Raw genomic sequence first — 26,109 nt, 5'->3', positions numbered from 1 at the left:
CTGTTTCAGATCCTTAGCGACATATAGAAAGTTTAAAATACTTCAAATAATAACACTTAATCATTTGTGTTGCAAATGTCTATTCCAAGTTGTTTTCTATTTTGATTTTGTCTCTATTTCTCTTTGAAACCTAGAACTTGAAAAGTGATATTTTCATATTTAAAGATTTTTTCTACACTAAAGTTTTCACTTTAGAAAGTTTGTCATCCACAAAAAAACTTAGCTATTTTTAAAGATTCTATCTTTGTCTAGCAAGCTGGAAATTTCACTTGTTCTTTTCTAATTTGTGATGATTCATTTATCATTTATCAATTTATTTTGTATAATATACAAAAGTTACATATATATTATACACATATATTAAATGTATATAGCTATAAGTTCTATTTCAGTGCCTTTTTCCCTCTTCTTGCACCAGTACAACACATGTATTTAATAATTGTAGTTATAAAATATGCTTAAAGATCAGGTAAAATTAGAACTTAATTATTAAGCTTATTTTTCAAAATTTTATTGGCTGTTGTTGCTCATTTCTCCAGACTAAGCTTTTGAAAAAATGTTTTAATAGGTTTTTATATGAACATGATACAAAGGATAAAAAAAAAATTCAGAGAATAGCAATTCTTTCTTCTATTATTGTTTCTCAACCACCACTTCCACTTTTCAGAGGTAACGATTATTTTGTACCACTTCAGAGATATTCTATACATAAGCTAGTATAATCATTTATAAGCTTGTTTGCCAAAAAACATTACTATACTATTTACTCTAGTTTTTGTTTTTTTACCTGATGTTATATCTTTGTAGATTTTTCTTTTTTAATGCAAGTACATCCCAGGCTGAGTCATTTACTCCAGAGTTGCGTAGCATCGCCTTGGTCTATGCACCATATCAATCAACGGGCCTTTACTTGGTGAGCATTCACATTGCCTCCGGTCTCTTATCACAGCAGATAGGGCTGCAGGGAATCTCCTCGTGTGTACATCAGGTTGCAGATATGCAGATATGCATGTTTGTAAGGATAGGTTCTTAGAAACGAGATTGCTGGTTCCCAAAAGTGGAGTTGCTGGTTCAAAGACTCATCACTGTCTGTATTTAAAATATGTTAATATTTCCATTTCTTTACCAACCCAAGGGTCCACATCATTAGTTAGAAATAAGGCACCGTTTATATAAAGAAAATTAGCCCTCTGCTTTTAGAGATGTCTTGCAAATATTTGTTGTTTGTCTTTTGAATTATTTATGGTGCTTTTTTGATACAACATTTCCTGTGGTTCAGTCTATCCATCTTGTATTTTGTGGTTTCTCTTTCCTTTCCACACTTAATGAAGCCTTCACATGAAGAAGACAAAGAAAAGCTTCCCTGGTGTTCTCTGGTACTCTTATAGCTTCATTTTTAAGTTTAAATACTTGATCCATCTAAAAGTTGTTTTAGTGCAACAAGTAAGTAAATAAAGTCGTTTATCTTTTAAATGCCAATCGCAATTTCTCAACATTTATTGAATAATCCCCGCTGTGCACTGATCTGCAATGCTACATTAATATTACATACTACTCCCATAGTGCTTGCTGTCTTTGGATTCTGTTTTGTTTCATTGATTTCCTTAGTCTATTTCAAAAATCGCATGTCATTTTGTTATCATTGTATTACATGCATAGCCTTACTTTAGAGGGAATTTATATTTTTACGATGTTGAGTGTTTCTATCCAAGATTAGGGTATACCTCCCAGTTGAGTCAATTCTTTTATCTTTCATAATAGTATTTTAATATATTGTTCGTCGAGTTCTTGCACATTTCTTGTTAAATTTACTTACAGATACTAAAAATCATTCTATTACTGTTAGTTAGATGTGCCATTTTATATTTTAACTGGGTGTTGAGTTTATGTAGGAAGGCCGTCAATTTTTGTTTATAAAGTTTGTTTTCACCCATCTTACTGAAACGCTTCTTTGATTGTAATAGTTTATAGTTTTCTTGTTTTGTAAAGATACGAAATCATTTCTTCTATTAATAATGATAATTTATATCCTGCTATTCAAATATTTTTGCCTCTTATTTCTTTTGCTCATCTAATGCTAATAATTATACTGGCCTGTATTAATTTGTTTCATTCTCAGCTTTAGTGTGAATTCATCTAGTGTTTTCCATCAACATGATGTGGACTCTTGAGTTGATCTATGTATATTAAAAAAAATCTTTTTATTTATACTTTCAAATCAAGAATGGATATTGAATTTTATCAAACGAATTTTCAACATCTATGGAGATTATTACGATTTTTCCCTTGTTCTACATGTTGAATTAAATTAATAATTTTTTTCATGGTAAATTCTCTTCCAATTGCTAGTACGAATCACACCTGCTCTTGTTATATTATTCTTTAAATGTGCTGCTGAATTTTATTTTCTGGGGTTTTTTTGAAGATTATTGTATCAAAATTCATATGTGAAATTGGTCTAAAGTTTTTATTTGTGCATCTTTGTTGGATTTGGGTGTCAATATTATTCATACTGTCGTATGAAAATAAAAAGCCTGAACGCTGGAGTCAGACGAGACAGGTTCGAACCCCAGCTCTGTTACCAGTAACTGGATGACCTGGGGCAAATTCTTTAGCTTCTCTCTGCCTTGGTTTCCTTGACTGTAAAATGAGAGGCCTGATCTATCTCTGGTTCTTTCTTCTATTAGGATGTAAATCTTTAAGTCCCAAATAGAACGCAGGGGTTATGGTAACAAGGACCCTCCTTTTTGGTAGGATCTAAATTCTAATTTTTGTCCACATCCTTGTAAGTCTGTCAATCTCTCTGCTCAGCTTTTCTGTCCCTCATCCACTGCTTTCTCTGTTGGGAATCAGCCTAAGGGGAAAGCAGCCCAACATATGGGGCACTCCCCTTCCTCCCAGATGTGGCTCCCTCCATTCCTTACTGCCTTGCTAGCTGTTTGATGCCTTCAGAGCAATACTTCCTTTTGTTTTGTTTTCCTGCAGCTTTTCTTGATATTCTCAGTAGAAAGGTTAATCCAAAATACCATAGTCTCCCCACTTCTTATCATTAGTGTAAAATGTAAACAAACTAAGAGTTTCTGCTACCTTAATTATTTTTATTTTGTCTACATCTATTATTTTACTTGCTTTTCTCAATTCTGTCCTCCGCGTCCCCTACTGTGTTTTAAACAAACTCTATTGTCTTCCTTTGGCATTTCAAAAAGTTGTTCATTTATAAGAAATTTTACTTTTCTTCTATGGTTTTCCTAAGCTGTGACAACGCGTGCCTTCAGTCATTCTGTTGTCTCCTCACGGGGCCCTGAGGTCTCCTAAGTCATTTAACAGAACTTAGATTATCACTCCAAGTCACACAAGTTTACAGCAATGCACGGTCACAGTTTTTATCTGCTCAGTGGAAATATTTTTCTTGTGAGTGTTCTGCACCTGCCTACATTTTTCCTCCTTTTCTTTTCTCCTTTTTTCCCATCATAATTTGTGAGATTGTTTTCACTGACAATGTACTCAATTTGACTGCAAAGGAAATATGTATGACGTAAGTATGGTTTTAATAGCATTGGATATAATGTGCAGTGAGGAGAGCAGAAAAAAGGTGGGAGGTCAAAGGCGAGGCTCTGGCTCTTTACTGCTGGGTTCAAACCTTGGTTCCTTGTGCTATAGTTTTTTTCTTACCTATAAAATAATAATAAATTTAAAAAAATAATAGTCATACCTTCCTCATAAGGATTTGTAAGCCTCAAATCTGTATTAGTTTACTGGGGCTGCCATAACAAACACCACAGAGTGGGTGACTTAAACAACAGAGATTTATTTTCTCATAGTTCTGGAGGCTGCGATGTCCAAGATCAAGGTATGGGCAGCTTTGGTTTGTTCTGAGGCCTCTCTCCTTGGCCTGCCTTCCTGCCGCATCCTCACATGTTCTTTGCTCTGTGTGTGTGCATGTATCTGATGTCTCTCCCTGTGTCCGAATTTCCTCTCCTTCTAAGGACAGCACTCAGAGTAGATCAGGGCCTGCCCCAATGGCCTTGTTTTAACTTAATCACCTTCTTAAAGACCCCATCTCCAAATACAGTCACATTCTGAAGTACTGAGGGTTAGGGCTTCAACTATGAATTTTAGAGGGACGAAAGTCAGTCCGTAACACAAATCATTGTCCATTCTGTTTCAAATGATATTGTTTTTATCTTCCTAGTGCAAAATTATTTTCACTCAAACTGGGAAATCAACACAATTAGATTAAGCAGTAAGGATGGTAAAAGAATGAAAAACTATGTGACTTCGTAAATATAAATAATTGTAAAATTTGTTATATTCTATTATAATAAAATCACGCATTCTCTGACTAAGGTTTAAATGAATAAATACTGCTATAAGCATTTGCAGCAAATATCAGCTGACCTGTAGTTTTATAGATAACTACAGAATTTACAGATTACTGGCTCTTTCAGATTGCCAGCAATGTTCCTATTGTTTACAACTGTACATCAATAAAATGTGTAATTTCAAGAATCCTGTACTCGGGATGTTATTTAATTTTGTTTAATAACTTGTCTCTGTCCTTGAACAAAATAAGACTTCAAATATGTAGCAATTTCAGAACAGTTGTAATGTTTATGCTTTCTGAAAAAAATTTTAAGGAAAAAGTTAAGCTCAGGCTTACAAAGTTTATATCACAACACTTACAATACAAAATTGACATTACTTCAGGAACCAAAATGAAGATGGATGCCACAGCCATGAATAAAGAAAAACTAAAGGAGTCACATTAAATTATTTCTTTTTGTCCTCCGTGCTCTGATATGTAGTACAATATAAACATTTTAGACATTAAGAAAAAAGTCCTATTACTCAATTTTCTTTGTAAAAGACAAAGATCCTACCCACGCTAAATTTGAGGAGTCATTGTTTATAATTGTGTCCTACTGATATCCAGCGACTGTGCATACGTGAAAACATTGCTTAAACCGTCATAAAATTGCAACATTTCCCACAGTGAGGACATTTACATCTGTTAAACTATTGCTTGTTTTATAATAAAATTGAAAGGCCCTTTCTGACATTTTGGCATGTACTGTTTATCTGTAATCTTCATCGTGGACAAGGATTGTTTCCTAGTTGGCATGTGGTGGGGGGGCGGGGTGAGGAGGGTATGTTTAGGGAGAATTGACACGTCATTTCTTGACCACCCTCTATCTGCCAGGGATTCTTTCCTGTTCTTTGAATAAGTGAAATTATTTCAGCCTCAAAAGTATCCCACATTATGTGTTCTGTTAACTCCGTACTACAGATAAAACTATGATTCAAGCTTGTTAAACCACTTCGAGCTAACGGGTGGGGCAGCTGGGGTTCAAGAATGAAGTTTAAAAATAGTGAAAATCATCATTAGCAAAGTCAATACCCCAAGAAGTGACCTAATCTATTCTGCCGTCTTTTGACGAAATTGCACTTAAAACATAGATAGCAGTCGATTTCCCCGCCTCTAAAATCTTCAGGGACAAGACTCTACATCCACCCTTTGTGGTCCCTTCCAATCTCCATTCTTAACTGCTGGAGCATTTCCTGGAAGCCTCTTATCCTGTAAGAACATTCTGATTGTCCTGTCTCAGCTGAAAGAGAGAAAGTCTGTTCACCACCACTCAAAATGGAGAGGTTTTCTTTCTACACCCCATTCCTGTGGCTGCTCTTGGTTGTGTGCTCAGGCCAGAGATTCCAGCACAGACACTGATCTGTGTCTGTTCTCAGGTTTCGCCCTGGGTTCCCAGGGTGATCCTGCCACCAAATCACAAGTTCAAGTAGACTCTTGGAGTCCATTTGGTACTTACATGAACAGACTAACTGCAAACATTACTCCATGTTTTTATTTCAAATGGGAATGACTTCAAGTTGGGCTAGACCTCTTGGGACTTACCCAGGCTCTCTTCAATATCTGTATGACTGAGTATTCAACAAGGAGATGAACAGAAATAATGGGACAAGTTTAAATACCAAAAGAGTCCACCAAATAGATAAACCAAAAAAATCCAATGAGTTTTACCTATATTTTTACCAGTATATTTCAATGACCATATCTATGACATAATTATTGTTCATTTTCAAGTGATAATAATAATAGTGATTACATAGTTTCTTGGCACATCCAATGTTGTCTTTGTTTCCAGTTACGAAAAAATAGATTCATAGGCACTTCTTCTCTGGATGTTGTCTTTATCAAGTCTCTGATGTTACTGTACAATTCCATCAGCCAATTAAATTCGTGGGTTCTGTTTTGGATATGGGAGAGGCTCCAAGGGGAAAATGAGTTCACAGAGGTTGAATAAACATAGTCTTCTGATTTTCAATGGGAATGTTGTTAAATCTCATAATGATTTTTTGGTGGATTTTTTTTTTTTTTTGAGGAAGATTAGCCTTCAGCTAACATCTGCTGCCAATCCTCCTCTTTTTGCTGAGGAAGACTGGCCCTGAGCTAACATCCATCTCATCTTCCTCTAGTTTATATGTAGGACGCCTGCCACAGCATGGCTTGCCAAGCAGTGCCATGTCCGCACCCAGGATCCCGGCTGGCGGACCCCGAGTGGCTGAAGTGGAACATATGCACTTAACTGCTGTGCCACCGGGCCGGCCCCCTAGTGGATTTTTTTTTCACATTGGAAAGTCCATAAATTGAGCTTATTTGAGGAATGCTGTTAAGAATGAGATTAATCTATTCCAGGTAGGAATGTAGTTTCTGACTAACATCTTCCCTTCTTAAAAAATGATTTGATGGTTATCTGGTTCCAGCTCTGACATGTAAAGAGCTTAGAAGTTATCGCTTTCATCCTGACAGTAAGAAAAAGCTGAACAAACTAAAAATCAACACATTTTCTTGGACCTGTTGGAGAACTGAGGCCACAGGACAAACTGCTGCCCTGAAAAGTAGAGACAGATGACTTCAGAGTCACTGCTGAAATCTGCTTATTGAAGCAGAAACCTGGAGCCATAAACTGGTATGAACACTTAAATGGTAATTTTGAGGAATTTCTAGAGGCTGAGTGTGGAGTAGTATGGAATGAGAAACTCCTGGGGACTGCAGTCTTGGAGAGAACCCATATGTTAATGGGTTTTTATCTCCAATGAGCCTAGAAAGAGACCCTCCTGGATCTAGTGGGGAGGGGAAGCATAACCCTATGAAGTATGCCCAGAGCAGTCTCCATAACAAAAGCCTATTTTCCATAGGAAATACTTTACCAGAGCCTTATCCCTCCTGAGGAAAGGGCAGTGATCCCACTCCAGCCCCCTCTAGTCTTAACTTATCTCAGGGAGGAAAAAGCACACTCACAGCCCAGGGACACACTCATTAAAAGGCAGACAATCACAAGATTATAGAACCCATCCCTTCCCACATATCTTAGCACTATGACAGTGGGGTCCCAGTATAATAAGAGCAGATTATAGCTGAAAGAGCTGAAGATGTGCAGCCTCTCTCTGAGGACCAGTACTTTGGGCTTCCCAAAGTAATGAGGGGAGCCAAAAAAAACGAAAAAGAAAAAAAGAGACTCTAGAGGAATTTTAAGCCTCTCATACCTACAACTGCAGCAAACGTTCCATACAGCCAGATTAACATAAAACCTCCCATTAAAGTCCTGTTTACCTCAGCTTCTGTTACCTGATACATCATGTCCAGCTTTCAACAAAAAATTACAAGGTATGATAAAAGGCAAGAAAAAACAGTGTGAAAAGACAAAGCAAGTGACAGAACTCAGATAGGACACAGATGTTGGAATTATCAGATAAGAAATTAAAAATACCAATCATTAGTATAGTAAGGACACTAATAGAAAAAGTAGACAACACACAAGAACAGATGGGTAATATAAACATAGAGATAGAAGTTCCAAGAAAGAACCAAAAGGAAATACTCGAGGTCATAACACTGTTATAGAGGTGACAAATGCTTCTGATGGGCTCAAGAGTAGACAAGACACAGCCACAGAATGAATCAATGGACTTGAGGATAAATCAATTGAAACTACTCAAAACTGAAATGCAATGAGAAAAAATAATAATAAAACAGAACAGAACATCCAAGAATGTAGAAAAATTTCAAAAGGTGTAACATACACTTAATTGTAATACTAGAAGGAAAAAAAGAAAGAGAATAGGGCAGAAGAAATATTTGAAGTAACAGTGGCTGAGAATTTTCTGAAATTAATGACAGACACCAAACCACAGATCCAGATAGCTCAGAGAATATCAAGCAGGATAAATAACAAAAAACCTACAACTAGGTCAATTATATAAAAACTGCAGAAAACCAAAGACAAGAGAAAAACTTGAAAGAAGCCAGAGAAGCATGTTCCTGTAGAGGAATAAGAATGTGGTGAACTTCACCTCTGAAACCATGCAGACAATAGTAGAGTGAAGTGACATAATTCAAGCAATGAAAGGAAAAACAACCACCTAGAATCCTATATCCAGCAATTGTCCTTCAAAAGTAAAGGAGAAATAAAAAACTTTCTCAGAAAAATAAAGACTGAGAGAAGTCCTTGCCAGCAGACTTGCCCCATAAGAAATGTTAACAGTAGTTCCTCAAGAAGAAGGAAAATAATACAAGCCACAAACTTGGATCTACATAAAGAAAAGAAAAGCACTGAAAAAGGAATAAATGAAAGTAAAGTACAATATTTTATTTTTCTTCTTACTTGATCTAAAGGATAACTGTTTAAAGTAATAATAATTAATAATAATTTATTGGGTGATTATAACATGTGGATAAATGAAATAAAAGACACTAATGTGACAAGGGATAGGAGAGAGGAATTGGAAATATTCCGTTGTAAGATATTTGCACTACATGTGAAGCAGTGTTATTTGAAAATGGATTTAGATTAGTCTAAAATGTGTACTTCAAACTCTAGAGTAATTACTGAAAATTTTTAAAAAGTTCTACAATTGATACACTAATAGAGGAGGTGAAATGAAATCATATAAAATGCTCAATTAAAACCAGAGAAGGCAGAAAATAGCAGAAGTCAAAAATGGAAACAAGGAACAAATGCAATGAGTGGAAAAGTTGCAAATGTGGTTGATATTTATTCAACTATATAAAAAGTCAATTTAAATGAGAATTGTCTAGATACAGCAATTAAAAGAGAGATTGTTAGAGTGGACAGAAAACAAGATCCACCTACATGATATCCATAAGAAACCCACTTTAAATATAAAGACTCAGAAAAGTTAGAAGCAAAGGGATGGAGAAGGACATACCACACTAACACAAATGAAAAGAAAACTGGGGGAGCTGTATTGATTTCAGAAAAAGCAGACAAGGAAAATTATCAGGGATAAAGAGAAGCATTATGATATAGGAGTCAATTCTCCAAGAAAACATAACAATCCTAAATGTATATGCACCTAGTAACAAAACACCAAAAATTTGAGGCAAAACTGATAGAAATGAAAGGAGAAATAGACAAACCCACTTTTATAGTTGGAGACTTCAACTCTTTGAGTAGCTAATAGATCAAGCAGGCAGAAAATCAGTAGAGATATCGTTGACTTGAAGGTACTATCAATTAACATGACCTAACACTCCATCCAACAACAGCAGAAAACACATGGGTCTGAAGCTCACATGTAACATTCACCAAGATAGATTACATTATGGGCCATATTACACACCTCAACAATTTTAAAAGAAGACAAATCACAAGGAGTATGATTTCGGAGCACAGTGGAATTAAAGATGACATCACTAACAAAATCCCCAAATATTTTGTGATTAAACGACACATTTCAAATAATACATGAATCAAAGAAGTCTCAAGTGAAATTAAAAAATATTTTGAACCAAATGAAAATAAAAACACAACTTATCAAAATTTGTGGGTACAGTGCCTAAAAAGAGCTGCCAACCTCTGCTGATTTTGGATGGGTTTCCTCATGAGTCTGGAATTTGGCTGGAGATGGGCTGATCTTGACTGGTTTTGACTAGAGGCTTAGCTCTGCTTCACGTCTCTCATCCTTCTGCTGGGAGCAGGTGCTAGCCTGGGCATTGTTTTTAATGATGATGGCAGAGGTGCAAGAAAGCAAGACCCTCCATGTGTGGGGAACTGAAACTGGCCACTCCAAGATACATCTCTTTGGCATGAGGATTATTTGGGGCTGGTAACTCTTAAAAGCTTCAGACAGGAAAGAAACCCTGAAAAGCAGAATTTACTTACCCTTTGTTAAGAGACACTTACATTGTAAAGGAAATCTCCATCTGTAAAGGTGTTTCCCTCTCTGTACCAGGAGGAAGAGGGGATGACCTTATCTCTAGAAACTCTCATCAATGCTGAAGGCGAGGACTCAAGTCTGCATAAGAATCTTACTCTTGTTTACTGTACTTGATTGGTAACCTCCCGAAACCTCCCCTCACCCCCAACATCCTCCTTTGTCTTTAGCTGAAGATGATATTTAAGGTGGCAGCTTCAGCCATTTTGGTGAGTTGCCCAGTTTGCCTGAGCCTCTCCCATGTATACATGTTATAAAGCTTTATTTAATTTTTTCTTGCTATTCTGTCTTATGTGAATTTAATTTGTTTTCTGGCCAGAAGGACCCAGAGTGGGTAGAGGAAATGTCTTCCTCCCCTACACATGCATGTGCTTTTCAAGCCTCAGCTTGTGTTATATCTGCTTACAGTTCACTGGCCCAAGCAAGTCATATGACCAACATCAGAATCAAGAGGTATGGAAGTACCTTCTACACATAGAAGTGGGAGTAGGAGAGTGAATGTGTTTGAACAATAATCTATTACAATAATGGTGCCAACTTCAAAGGGTTGTTGTGAGTATTGAATGAGATATTAATTGATGCCAATTATGTAAGCTTATAAGCTTTCAGCATAGTAGCTGGCACGTAGTGAATGTACCATAATTTTTAGCTATTTTTATTATTGTGTTAGGCTCTGGAAATAAGACATACATCATCCTTGTCCTCATACTGCTTACTAGGAAAATAGATAATGGATATGTAATTACAAGCAGTGTCAGGTGCCGTGAGCAATATTTTGGGGCACACTCTCCAGAGAAAAGATTCATCTTGCATATAAGTCTAACATTACTGGTGATTTAAATTCATTCATAAGTAAAATTACCCATTACTCTAAGTTACAACCTTTAGGACTGATAACAAACAATCAAACTTAAAATATTAAACACTTGAATGCCATGGGCTTACTGTATTGCATTAGCTTTTTATCCAATCTTGGCCATTTTAAAAACAATAAAAACCTTGTATGGTTTAGAGTTTCCAGGTTGTTAAGTTTCAAGTGGCTAAACTTTACTGAACTCTTACCATGGGCCAGGCACAGTTCTAAATATGCTTATACAAGACTCACAGCACCCTTAAGAGAGAGTAATACTATTATTTCCACTCTACCAGTAGGGAAAAACCAAGGTGCAGAAAGGTAAAGTGACTAACCCAAAGTCACAAAATTAGTAAATGGGGTCGTCAGGATTTGAACCCAGGCAATCTGGCTCTAAGTCTATGCATTTTTTTTTTTTTTTTGGCATTTGGGTCACTGCCACAGCATGGCAGCCGATGAGTAGTGTTGGTCTGCACCCAGGAACTAAACCCCGGCTGTCAAGGCAGAGCATGCCGAACTTAACCACTAGGCCACAGGGCTGGCTCCCTCCAAGCCCATGCTTGTTTTTTTTGCTGAGGAAGATTCACCCTGAGCTCACCTCTGTGCCAGTCTCCCTCTATACAAGTCCATGCTTTTCACCATCCATCCTCTTCAGTGCTTTCACATATGTCATCCCATTTAATGCCCAACCCATTCATTCACCTAAAGAACATAAATGGAGCACTGATTATGTTCCAGGTACAGAGCCAGGCACTGGAGGATGTAAAAAAAGTGCAAGACGTGAGGCCTGGTTCACCAACCAGAAAAGGAGACAAACTTAAAAAGTGTTCCTCAGGCCTTTCTAGAGCGGCCTGGGAAAATTCAACGGCTCTCCCCCGTCCTCTGACCTACAAAAAGGAGGATCTTTCGGGAAACTCTACACATGAGAGCTCTCCAGATTGTAATCAGGATCCCAGCTACAACAAACCTCCTTTCCTGAGGATCTATACTTCATTTGAAAAAAAGCTCTTGATTGTTTTCTTTCCCTCAGTCATAAGAGCACAGAGAAATCTCTTTTTCCTCACAGCACTACATTTTCTCGTTACGTCACAAAGAAACTGTGCTGTTGTACCCTCAGCTTTCTACAAAATCACATGCTACAGCTTTGCGCTTGACGTACTCCTCATTCTGGCCTTTTTTGTTTACCCTCCAGCTAGAAAAAATTCTGAGTTTTCTGCCCTCCACGCACCCAGTTGTCCCTTATCCACAACCACAAATGTCTTTCCACTTCAAGCTAAGGCCACCCATCCAGTCTCCCCTCTGGGTGACCTTCCTCCCTATCTGATAGACTGTTTGGGACGGGGGAGAGTTGACTCTTGGCTCGGCATAAACCCCTCTGAAGAGTTTCACGCGACACCAGCCAGTTGTTGACCTCAAATAGTTTACTCCTTTGGGCCTCTCAATTCTTCAGCTCCTCTAATTCTCATGCAAACAGACCCTCAAATTTGGAACCTAAATCTTTCTCAACCAAAGCCTGAGTTACTGAGAGGTGAAGTGTCTACATGGGTGCTAATCCTCCATCCTGGCGGTCCGGCGTAAACTGAGATGTGACTTTCTTGTAGGAGGAGTCCTTGCTTTAAACCACGAGGCTTATTAACCTACCTTAGGTAGCCTGATGCCGTGAAGTCAAAAGTCAAAGCTAAATTGGAGTCAGGTGGAAGCTAAGGAACAGGGAGGGGCAGAGAGTGCTGAGCCTAAAGGATGAGATGGGCCCCAAATGGGAGGAGGAGCCACAGAGGGATTGGCCATAGGAGGAGTGAGGAGAGAGAGAGCAGGAGGGAATGTGGCTCAGGGTTCAGACCAGGGTCAGCAAGAGAACCTGCGCTGGGGCAGCAGTGAGGAGGGCAACTTACGGAACCATGCCGAAGAGGCCTGGTCTCGGGAAGCAAAGGGAACGCTGGGCAAGACCGTGGATTTGGAATCTAACACCCCTAGTTTCAGATCCCAGCTCCATCACGGCTTGAGCTTGGATGAGTCATTCAACACTCAGGTCCTCATCAGTAAACTGGAGATTCTTGTATCTATTCAATGGATTGTGTAGGATTAAAAGAAGGACTATATGTAATACACTCAGCTTAACGTCTGACACACAGCGAACATTCAATCAATACAAGTTCTCTTTCTTCTTTTGCTCTCTATTCCTCCCCCCATCCTCCACCCCACTCCAATTTTGATTCATCTTTATAAGCAGGGTTTTTGTTCCTGTCTCAAACAGATGTAATTTCAGGAAGTTCCAGTAATCATTTTAAATTCTTTCTAATTAGTTTAAAACTGTGGAATGTCACCTTTGTCCTTAATATTGCATATCTCTCTGGGAACAATTTGTTCTCATTCCTGACAAACTGATAAAGTCTAAAAAAATACTCTAATTTTCCCTTGACTGAAATGAAATGTTCTTTATCTGAAAAAGCATGAAGAATAAGTCAATAAATAAACTATCTTGACCTTTAAAGAAGATGTATTCACTTATCAGAAACAAAAACAGTGGCCACTCAAAACTCAGCACTGGGGACTGGCCCCGTGGCCGAGTGGCTGGCCCTGCTCCGATGCAGGTGGCCCAGTGTTTCGTTGGTTCGAATCCTGGGCACGGACATGGCACTGCTCGTCAGACCACGCTGGGGTGGCGTCCCACATGCCACAACTAGAAGGACCCACAACTAAGAATATACAACTATGTACCGGGGTGCTTTGGGGAGAAAAAGGAAAAAAAAAAGAAAAACAAACTCAGCACTGAATTCTGAGCAAGGGGGCTAAAGTCCATGGAAATCATCTAACCAACTTAACACAAGCCCATAACAGAACTCCCAAAATTCTGATGCCAGATTTAAAAGATGTAAGGAAAACTGTTATGAAAAAATCCTAAGACCTAGACAAATACTTTAGTTTTACTGTAACTTTGTGCCTATAGCATTACTTGAAATAAACAAAACATCATACAAGAAATCTTTTATTTTCTGTAGTGATTTCAGAAGCAGTGGTTTTTGTCATAACAGGATTTGACCCATAAGGTAAGGAAATTACAATATACAGAGGTTAATTGTCAATTTTTTAAACCAATGATACATTCCTTTTTTTTTTTTTTTGGTGAGGAAGACTGGCACTGAGCTAACATCTGTGCCAGTCTTCCTCTGTTTTGTGTGTGAGTTACTGCCACAGCATGGCTTGATGAGTGGTGGAGGTCTGTGCCATCATCTGAACCCACGAACCCAGGCTGCCAAAGCAGAGCATACCAAACTTAACCACTACACCTCTGGGCCAGCCCATAAAGATATGCTCTTTAAATGAAATTTTATGTGGAAGACCTGGATACACAACAAAAAATAACAAAGTGAGAGTGACAACCTGGAATCCATCCACTCCAGGAACACACATTCTTGCTCCCATCTCTGACCACTACAGACTCTGAGCGCCCCACCTCCTCACATAGCTCCAGGGCTCCAGGATCCATAGGAAAACCACGACTCTAACGCATCATTGATACACTTGTTTGTTTTTTCCCTAAATTGCATGTTGTAACCAATTAGTGTGTCATTAAATAAATTTTAATGAATCTCAGCCATTATTTTATCTTTCGTATGAAATAAAATAGAAGAGATCACAGTACATTTCAACAAGATAAAGTATTGCTTTTAAAGCATTTATTTAGATATATATGAGTATATATTCTTAAGTATGCTGCATCTTAATGTAAAATGACTTTAGGTCTCAGTCAAGAAAAGTCTGGAAGACCCCACGCTACTTCATGAGGTTGAGAAAAATCTCATGAAAATTATAACATTTTGGTAAAATAATTTTGAAACGACAAACTTTCATAAACTCTAATAAAATATAATGGAATTCCATTCAGAAGAAAAGTTATGATTGAACATATGTATAGGCCAATCCAATGAAGAAGGTGGAAGCAAGAATTTTTTTAGCAATAGAAAGAAGTAGCTGGGTCTTCTTAGCAGTTTATTTGTACTCCTTTATTTATAATTTCTTAACTACGTGTCATGCTATTTTTTCCCTATCAAAAAAGTGTTTTAGTTTCAAACCTAAGATTTTTAAATAACTTGGGCTGTCTTATGCTATCATTGTTGCTAAATCTGTCATAAATTAGGGATGAACAGGTAAGAAGTATTCAAATGCTTCATAATAATTACTACATGGAATTGAGTGACGCCGCTTCTCTCAATAACGTTGCTCATGTATCTATCTTTCAGGTCTTAGTATCACTCCTGTGTTAATTTTCATAGTGATGGTCATCCAAATGTGACCAGCTCTTTTTCACATGGAGCACAAGGGTCTGGGGTTGGTTGGGCTCCTAATCACTGGGTTGCCAATAGAAGGAGTCCCTTGGTTCCTTAAGTTGCAGAGTGTTTTCTTAAAATGATTCATCTCATCTCTGACCGGTTCTCAGCATGATTCAAGATCTCATAAAGTCTTCAACAAACATCATAATCTGAAGATTGCTTAAAATAATTTCTTCTGCTCAACAGGCTTTTGGTTGCCCATACCAAACCCATCATACGACATCGTGACTTGTCAGTGGTACTGATCAATTCAGAGAAGTATTGTTAAGTGTCCTGCTTAATGGGCAAGTCTTCCTTACCATTGGCCCTAAATTTGATTTGTAGGTGTCTAGCAAAACTGGTCCAGGAGCTAGTTGCAATAATATGCACATCATTAATGTAAAAGGAATTACAGTTGCAATTATTAGCATTGTAACAGCTGATCAATACCAGATATAGGACAACTGAGTCCCGGTGTAATTTTCTTCTCTTCCTATAATTTATAATATGGAATTCAGCTTTGGTAATGAACAAATTCATTCAACAACTATGTATTTGCTGCCTACTATATGCAAGACTAAACTAGAGACAGCAGGGTATCTAAACACAATTAAGGCATCACTTTGGCTTCAAGAATATTAGAATCTGGTATTGAGAATACAACTTTTAAATCACCACTAACAATAACAATAGTCAATATTTATGGACTAACATTATGTGCCAGGCAATGTTCCAAAATGTTTAACTTCATATTGCAGAACATTGCCTGTCACATAAGTTACTCAATAAGCATAGTCGTTGATCCCTTCCTCCTAGAGCTTATCTTTCAGTGAGAGAAGCAAAGAAGCAAACGGATGAAGAACTGATAAGTTTTATGATAGAGAAAGTTCAGGATATAAAGCAAGGACATCATTCAGAGTGCCTAACGTGGTCTGGAAGGTCAGGGAAGGCTTCCGGAGGAAGTGATATTAAAGTTAAGACTCATTTGAGTGTTGACCAGAGCAAAAAATAAGCAAAAGTGCCAATTCATTGGAACTGGAGTGTCGTAAAAGTATTTTGAAATCAAAAGTCACAAAAGTATAAATGTCATACGGCGTCAACCTTTCCACCCTCAAATTTACCCTCTAACGTCAAAGCCATCCCTATCCTACTGTTTCATATTGACCATGCTTTAGTGTTCCCTTTTGAATATCTCCTGTGGGCTTGTGATTTTGGAGAGTCAAAGATTTCTCAGGGACCTTGGTACAATCAATATCATAACAAAGAGCAGCAGCAGTTTTCATCTTTGGGTACCATAATATCCACTATGAGATGGGTCGCACAGGGTAGCTGCAAAGAGAAGTGCAGTTTACAACCATTCCTTTTGGAACCCTACAGCTATATGGGCAATATGTCTTTCAAATCCAGTGACACACTCTACCATCTAGCTAGGATACAGAAAGTTTCTAGGGAATTTGCGTAAAGCTCAGGTTTTCTCTAGTGAGATTTTGGGTTTCATTTAACTTCATTTTTTATATACTCTTAGGCATGCAGTTGCACTAAAGTGGGAAGAATAGATCTGAAGGACTATTTCTTCTGGTACAATAAGTTCTATAGCACCATGTAAAGACTGAGGATGCAGACCCATGTCTGTTTCTCTCGAGTCAGCTATCTGCACTCACCAGAGATACAATAGATACTATATGCATATATTTATATATACATATAGTTTCTGTTGTATATATCTCCCCCTCCCCTGCCACATACATATACATATATACCATATATACATCTATGTATAAACATATAGTTTCTATTGTATATATCTCCCCACCACACACACAAATAGTGAAATAGGGATCGATGGGAAAGGAATAAGAGAAGAGGCTAAATACATTTAAATAAGGAGTGAGTGATATAGCAAGTCTAAAATCTCAGCATCTCAGAAAATCTCTTTTTCCCTAATCCCTCTATCATAATGTATAAGGATACCTTCTTAGAGCTACGTCGTATTGAAGGAAATTATTTTGATGTTTCCCTCCAAATTAAACAAGAAAAAAGTACGAAATGCATCTTATAGTAAAACCTACAATCAGCAACTTCTCTGTCTCATTCACTCGCGTCCAGTAAGGGTTAAACAAAGACCCTCAAGGAAGAATGACTCATCTCTCTTACGTGAGCTTTACACTCAGTTATGACAACTTCAGAGAGGCCTGTGCTGAGGCTCACAGATGACTCATTTTTTCTGATGGCAATATTGGAATTAGAAGAAATAAAGGATATCATATGTCTACTACTTGACTTCCGTCCTCTCCTTTCTGCTGAACTTTCTCCTGAAAGGTTACCAGTGACCTTATCATTGCCAAACCTCTTCCTCCATTCCATCGTCTTGACTTCTGTCCCACCTGCTATTGGCACCTAGGCCTCCTCTTTGGACTGTCCACTGCCTTCTGCTTTGGGAATCCAGACTATCATGGTACCCTTTTAACTTTTTTGACTCTTTTATATATCCTGCCACTAAGTGAATGTCTGATGTTTATTAATGCCAACAATGATATCTTACAGCTCTGTCTCACAATTTTATTAAACATTCCCTCACTTGAGGCCCATGAAAACACTGCGATGAATGAAAGACAAACATTTCTCTCCAAATTTCATAGATGAAGCTAGTGCCGCGTAAATAAGGTCATAAAAGCAAAAGACTCACAAATCATGGGCGCCAGGATTGAAAGCTAGAGCTTCTAACTACTGATTTAATGTCAGTTTTTGCTTAATTGATTGCTTTCTTTTCCGCTTTTTAGTGATTTTATATATATACTTTTTTTTTCCACCAGAAAGAGTGAAGCTTTAGAAACGTGGTTTGGGTCATACAACAAGACAGTCCTCTTTATCAGCAGCAAGATCTAGATTTTCTAGTTTCTAAATCCCCACAATTTTTGTGTGCGTGTCTGGAGCTTGTGATTCATAAGTTGTAAGCAAATGGAAGAAAAGAAAAAAAAAAGGAAAAAAGAAGCCTAAGCAAAGATCCTAAAGGAGATAGAGGCAAGATTTTAGAAGACTGGAGAAGCCTGTTTATAAGATGAACTACTATTTCACATCCTGGGGACATTATCTGTGCTATCACTCTAGGATATTTTAGCCAATGCCTTTGCACATTGGCCTAAAATTGCTCAATGCTAAAAGGCACCTACCGTCAAGAGACAATAGAGCTGTCGTTTCATCTTCCCGGTACTATATTTCAGAGGTCATAGGAAGCTATTCCATTGGAGATCATGTGGTTCAAACCTGCAGGTTAAGAGGGAGAAAAGTCTGGCCCAGAGCAGTTAAAATGACCTATACAAGATCACACAACAGTTTCTTTTCAGTTAGGACTAGAACCTGAAGCTAAATGTTTGGTTTAGTATTCTTCCTCTCTTTCCACGTTTTAGTTAAAATATCAAGCTGTCTGTTTGTAAAAATACACTCATTTGAGGCCTTTCCCAAACCAAATGAACTGGAATCTCTGGGAAGGTAAGGCCCAGACATTAGCAATTTTTCTGAAGCTGACCAAGTGATTTCAAAGGGTGGCCGCGGGGGAGAACCAGTGTCTAGCAAGCCAAACAACAAATGTTAACAATTTACACAAACAATTCCTTATAGATTAAGATGCATTGCAAGATGGAGTACGATCTTCTTTACATGTAAGTTTATTGGGGCATATTTTCTAAGTCAAAGAGATGTTATTAGTAATATCCAATACAATCAAAATAAAGACTTTAATAGCTCTTGTTTTTATGCCTTCACTAGAAAGTTTTTACCTGTCTGTTAGTGGTAGTGCTAACCAGAGAAAAAATATCAAACAGAAAAATCCTAGGATTTTTGTGGCATTCCACTCAGTCTTCTGGATATTTTTACCCCCAGGGTCTGCATAAATTAGGCAATCCTAGGTAATGTTTATTGAGACTTAGATATAGAAAGTAATTCAAGTATCTTTGAGGAGATTGAAAGACAAGAAAGTTTCAAGCTTAAATATTTACTATGTATGTTCTGTTCTTTTTCCACACCTGAAAAGAACATCAACATTAAATATTTGTAAAACTATACCAACCCATATGTAATTGCGCAATAATCAAGAAAATGATTTAGCAGGAAAATGCAAAGTTCCTCAAAGGCTGATTTGTGGTTGACTGAGACAGAAAACGTCTGGTGAATGACCAAACATAAAATGATTGCTGAATCAATGACTTTATGAAAGTTAATATTTTAACTGTAAAATGTTGCTCAGGGAGTAGCAGCATCAAGGTAGGCAATGACAATGACATGCAACTAGGCGTTAGCTAGACACGAAATGGCTGTGCTTTAAGTAGGGGTAGCCACATTCCTAATGCATCATCACTGCGTGTGTAATTAATGCCCTTGGGTATGCATAAGTGACAAAGGGGAGGCTCACCTATTATCAGGGCATAATTCACAGCAAGTTCAAGAAGCAGGAGCTTCAGAATCTGTCAGCTTCCTAAAATCAACTAGGATCTGGCTCTTTTTGTATTTTGTGATTACTGAATGATTTTTCAGAAGATTCTGTCCATGAAACTCATGGATGGCATTTTTTTGATGTGACATTTTTAGAATAAGATGTTTTTCATAAGCAATATATGAACAATAAAAAAGTAAGATTGACAAATGCTTTGGAGATGGAAGCTGGAAGACTGGCAGACCTGATTTTCTCCTTAACAGCAAAACAACATAGAACATTTTTCTTAAGGAAAGAGTGTAAAAACTATCTGCAAAGGGATGTGACTGCTCTTTGCAAATAACCTGACTAGAAAACTCCAGAAACATGGACTTTAATGGATATCGGAGCGCATTGCACATGTAACAAACCCTGTGCTTTTGCTGCAATAAATGTTGCTACAGGTGAAAGCCACAGAGTGTGGTGGTGAGGAGTGGAGCGCTGGAGCCAGGCTGCCTGGTTTGAACCCCCTCTCTGTCATTTATGAGCCGAAGGGCCTTGGACAAATTCCTTAACCTTTTTTGCCTTAGTCTCATTTGTAAAATGGAAATAAAAAGTACTCACCTTATGGGCTATTTTGAGGAATATGTAAGGAACTATATTTCAAACTTCATAGTGAGTTAAAAATGCTAGGGATGGCTATTAGTTACTATATGATTATTATTATTTGGCACATCTCATTTAGATTTAAGAATAACTACTTTCACGTTCCTTTTCATCTATAGTTCTCAATCTGAATAAAGCCACAAATAGAACAAATTGTTTTTTAGTGACTACACTCATCCAATCATTAATTAGCCATCCACACCAATCACTCAATGTTCCAACAGGGTGTGAAGTTTTGACGTGTTGGAATCATTTTTAATTTAAGTAAAACCCTCAAATATCAGGTAAATCAATGAGAAAACATAATTTACTATTAAGTAGACTTTAAAGCTTTCTCAGTTTTTATTTTTTTTCTACCTCTTTAATGATATACTGAAGGAAAAACAAGAGAACTTTCCACTTTGAATCCTTTTGTTATTATCATTGAGGTGTAATTGACGTATAGCATTATATTAGTTTCATGATATAACATAATGATTCGATATTTGTATACACTGCGGAATGATTACTACAGCAAGTTGTTACCATCTGTTACCATACGTAGTTACAAAAATTTCTTTTCTTATGATGAGCGCTTTTAAGATATACTCTCTTGGCAACTTTCAAATATACAATACAGTGTTATTAACTATAGTCACCATGCTATACATTACATCCTCATGATTTATTTTATAAATGGAAGTGTGTGCCTTTTTTTATAATTTTTTTTTTTTGAAGATTGGCACCTGAGCTAACAACTGTTGCCAATCTTCCTTTTTTTTTTTTTTTTTCTTCCTGCTTTATCTTCCCAAACCCCCATACATAGTTGTACATTTTAGTTGCAGGTACTTCTAGTTGTGGGATGTGGCCTGATGAGCGGTGCCATGTCGTCTGCACCCAGGATCCGAACCCTGGGCCGCCACAGTGGAGTGCACAAACTTAACCACTCGGCCACGGAGCCAGCCCTGGAAGTATGTACCTTTTGACCCCCTTCACCCATTTCACTCCCTCCGCCCAACCCCCTCTGTTCTGGCAACCACCAATCTGTTTTCTGTGTCTATGAGCTTGGTTTTTTAATTTGTTTTGTTTGTTTGGTTTTTTAGATTCCCCACACATAAATGAGATCATAAGGTCTATCTCTGTCTGACTTATTCCACTTAGCATAACGTCCTAAAGGTTCATCCATGTTGTCACAAATGGCAAGATTCCATTCTTTTTTATGGCTGAATAGTAGTCCACTGTGTATATATACCACATCTTTATCCATTCGTCCATTGATAAACAGGTTGTTTCCATATCTTGGCTATTGTAAATAATGCTGCAAGGAACAGGGGGTGCAGATATCTTTTTGACATACTGTTTTCTTTTTCTTCAGATAAATACCCAGAAGTGGAATTGCTAGATCATATGGTAGCTCTATTTTTAATTTATTGAGGAACCTCCACATTTATTGAGGAAAGCCACACTGTTTTTCACAGTGGCTGCACCAATTTACATTCTCATCAAAAGTGCACAAGGGTTCCGTTTTCTCCACATCCTTGCCAACAATAGTTATTTCTTATCTTTTTTTATAATAATCATTCTAACAGATGTGATGTGATATCTCACTGTGGTTTTGATTTGCACTTTCCTGATGTTTAGTGATATTGAGCATCTTTTTATGTGCCTTTTGGCCACCTGTGTCTTCTTTGGGAAAATGTCTATTCAGATTCTCTGCCCATTTAAAAAAAATTTTTTTAAATTTTTTATTATTCATCTATTTTGAGGAAGATTAGCCCTGAGCTAACATCTGCCACCAATCCTCCTCTTTTTGCTGAGGAAGACTGGCCCTAAGCTAACATCCGTGCCCATCTTCCTCTACGTTATATATGGGATGCCTGGCACAGCATGGCTTGACAAGTGGTGCATAGGTCCGCACCCGGGATGCAAACCAGTGAACCCCGGGCCACTGAAGTGGAATATGCGAACTTAACTGCCGCACCACTGGGCCAGCCCTCTCTGTCCATTTTCGAATTGGATTGTTGTTTTACTATTGAGTTACACGAATTCTTTATATATTTTGGATATTAACCCTTTACTGGATATGTGATTTGCAAATATTTTCTGCCACCCAGTAGGTTGCCTTTACATTTTGTTGATATTTTCTTTTGCTGTGCAATCTTTTTGAATTCTTAAACCAATTCTCAACTAAGAACGGATTAGTCTAGGGGCCAGACTGGTGACGCAGCAGTTAAGTGCACACATTCCACTTCAGCAGCCCGGGGATCACTGGTTCAGATCCCAGGTGCGGACATGGCACTGCTTGGCAAGCCATGCTGTGGTAGGCGTCCCACATATAAAGTAGAGGAAGATGGGCACAGATGTTAGCTCAGGGCCAGTCTTCCTCAAAACAAAACAAAACAAAACAAAACAAAAGAATGGATTAGTCTAGAGGCTGGCTCATGGCCGGGTGGTTGAGTTCACATGCTCTGCTTCGGTGGCCAGGGGTTCGCTGGTTCGGATCCTGGGCGCAGATCTACACACCACTCATCAAGCTATGCTGTGGTGGCATCCCACATAGAAGAACCAGAATGACCTACAACTAGGATACACAACTATGTACTGGAGCTTTGGGGAGAAAAAAAAAGAGGAAGTTTGGCAACAGATGTTAGCTCTGGGCCAATCTTCTTCACCAAAAAAAAGTATACTTAAAAAAAAAGAATGAATTAGTACAGAGGAAAAAGACTTTCAAAAAAAACCTATGACAGAAGTTATTCAAATAAAGAAGTGTGTCATGACACTCAATTTATGTTCCTTCCTTTTCTCTGTTTTGTTTCTAACTGAATCAAAAGTTCTTTGGGTTCAGGGATGTACCTGTATATTTATATTTACCTTTATCTAGATAACAACGCCATTACAGAGACATTCAGTAAATACTTGCTGAACAAATAAATAAATGAAAGATGCCCCTAAATAGTGTTGTAGTCTGTTGATTCTTGGACAAGGACAAAAGCAAAACTGTCACTTCTCATAAAAGTTGTGGGGAAATATGGAACCCAGAATTTTGCTTGGAAATTTGTGCTTTATTTTTCTTTTATAAGACATTTAATTAACATGTATTAAAAAATTATCATGAAAGACATAAATTCTTCATTCAGACTTAACTTGCTAAGAAGATCCCATATGATTAACATCTAGCTAAATTTTGAATAAAAACCATTTTTTCAAAAGTTAGCACCTGATAGAACAGAATTCACGTTCAAGTTCTCATATTTGAGCATTAAATTTAATAATCTGATCTTGGATATTTTCCTATATTTTTCAATACCTTCGTTGCAAAAAAGCAATCCAATCCCATTCCATCTCAGCAGTTTTTGCTAAGGACTAGCTAATAAAGAAAGACTTTAAATATTTTGTTATATAAAAGCTAATTTACCAAAGTAGTTATTCTCAGTTGTCAGTTTGAAAAGCAGTAATTTCATAATAAATGCGTGCCAGTTGTAGTCCCAAAGAGCACTAAGTTGAAGGAAAAAGCAAGAGATGGAAGAAGAATTGTGAGGTTTTCCAGGTTCTTGTCTGAGGCTAGATGCTGGCTGAGGTCAGGCTCCACCTGGCTTCCATCTGCAATAGGTTGAGGCCCGATTCAAGTGTAGGGCCTGGGGGCACGTTCTGCCAGGCCAGGATTTCCTCACTTCTCCCAAGGGGACCCCTTCTCATCTAAAAAGATGACTTTTACAGCAGCCATCCCCCCCACAGTGGCTACATGTTTGTTATGTATCAGTTAAAAAACATATGCCCCAAAGCCACCTTGAATTCAGTCTCAATTTAAAATGCATACATTTTAGTACTCACAATACAGACTCAATACATTTTTTTAAATAGTATTAGATAGATATACAGTCTATGGATATTATTTAAATTTACTAATGCCTTGAAAAGAAATCCAAATACTTGTCAGATTGGGAATTGCTGATCTGGCTGGTGGCTTTATGTCGCTTCCTAGTTGGAAAATTCTAGATGGCTTGATTATTTTCTTCTCAAGGTGTTTTATCTTCAAATACATTTTGTGCCTTTAAGAAGAATTATGATTGTACTTCATACTATGTATATATATTTAAATGAATGATTAATGAAAATTGTCCCCAATTATTTAAAAAAAAAAGGAAGAAGGCTGTTTTGCAGAGGAGTAGCAAATCTTCCCCGATGTGTCATGACGGAGTCATTCTCAAAAACTAATGGCTAGAAAGTTGAGTAAACATAGAACCAGTAAAGATTTCTTCACGCCATGTGAAATCAGCCCACAGGCGAGCACAGCGCTGTGGAAAATTTTGGGATAAGCATGAGGCTTTTTTTATGATGATGATATCTCATGCTTGCAGGCATGAGCTACAAAGTGAAAAAATTCCTCCCCACATATCAATACCACAGAGTTGACTGTTGCAGTGTGACCCCATTCTCCCCAGTGTGTTCCCACCCCATCCTTCAAAGCACAAAGCACAAAACTATACTTGATGAAACAAGTCATTAAGCAGGACTAATAAATCCTTCCTGTCGCTCCTTGCAAGTATCTGACAGTGTTACGTGCAGAATCCGGAAACGGAATGCTCTCAGTTGACATCCCATTCTTTCAAATTCTGCCTTAATTTTTCAAACACTTGAGCTATTTCTTTTCCAGATCCAATCTGTAAAACAAAAGCCATTATGTAGCCAGCAGTCCCTTTCCCTAATTCTAATTTACCAAACTTGTGATCCCTGTCAATGCTCCAGAAAACTGTAACTCTTTGCCAGGATCATCTTTCTTGGTTCCATTTGTTCTTTCACAAAAGAGCAGTTGGGTCAGGACTCACTTATTGCCTGCTTTCTTGATAGTTTTAGAAGCTAGATTCAGGAGCCCATAAGCCTACCTCTATCCTACTGTGCATCGGTTCATTTAACTCATGAATATTGACCACCTACCAAGTACCACAACCCTGAGCATCCGTGTTTACATATAATAATAGGTATTTTTAATGAACGCTAACTCTGCACTAGGCATTGTGATAAGCACTTTCACTATGCTCCTATGAGTTAGACAGTATTATTATCCCTCTTTTACGTAAAGGAAACTGAGAGATTAAATAAGTTGTTCAAGGATTCACACACAGACAGTCTAAATCCAGAACCCACGATCTTAACCACTGAAGGAAGGATGAAGTATCTGTTTCCAACATGAGAATTCTGGACATTAAAACACATGACTTGGGGTGAGGGAGAAAGATGCCAAAAAACCAAAAAGAAAAGAAAAGGAATGTAAGAAGAAAATAATTAAAAGTAGAAAGGTAAGGAGTTATCAACATCCAGCAGATTCCACTTTCTATATATGTTTTCATTACTGCTAGATTGACTCACTGTTCTTAGGACCTACAGGGAAAGACAATAAAAAGTAAGAGAGAGGGCAGCCTGGTTAAGTTCGCGTGTTCCACTTCGGCGGCCCGCGGTTCGCTGGTTCGGATCCTGGGTGACATGGAACCGCTTGTCAAGCCACGCTGTGGCAGGCGTCCCACATATAAAGTAGAGGAAGATGGGCACGGATGTTAGCTCAGGGCCAGTCTTCCTCAGCAAAAAGAGGAGGATTGGCAGCAGATGTTAGCTGAAGGCTAATCTTCCTCAAAAAAAAAAAAGGT

The 26,109-nt window shown here is 37.8% G+C and overlaps 1 long non-coding RNA gene across 3 annotated transcripts in view; it reads right to left on the bottom strand.

The window, feature by feature from the left end:
* LOC123283801 (uncharacterized) overlaps nt 1-26,109 on the bottom strand; it is a 95,543-nt gene that overhangs the window by 68,042 nt on the left and 1,392 nt on the right. For all 3 annotated transcript variants that reach the window (XR_011502193.1, XR_011502194.1, XR_011502192.1), the window contains exon 2: nt 18,585-18,678. This is a non-coding gene — a long non-coding RNA (uncharacterized lncRNA). The remainder of the gene's footprint in view (nt 1-18,584; nt 18,679-26,109) is intronic.

The sequence above is a fragment of the Equus asinus genome, chromosome 3 (assembly GCF_041296235.1).
Source record: "Equus asinus isolate D_3611 breed Donkey chromosome 3, EquAss-T2T_v2, whole genome shotgun sequence".
Lineage (NCBI taxonomy): Eukaryota > Metazoa > Chordata > Mammalia > Perissodactyla > Equidae > Equus > Equus asinus.
Note: the sequence above shows the minus strand (reverse complement) of the source record. Positions and strands in the feature narration are given on the sequence as shown.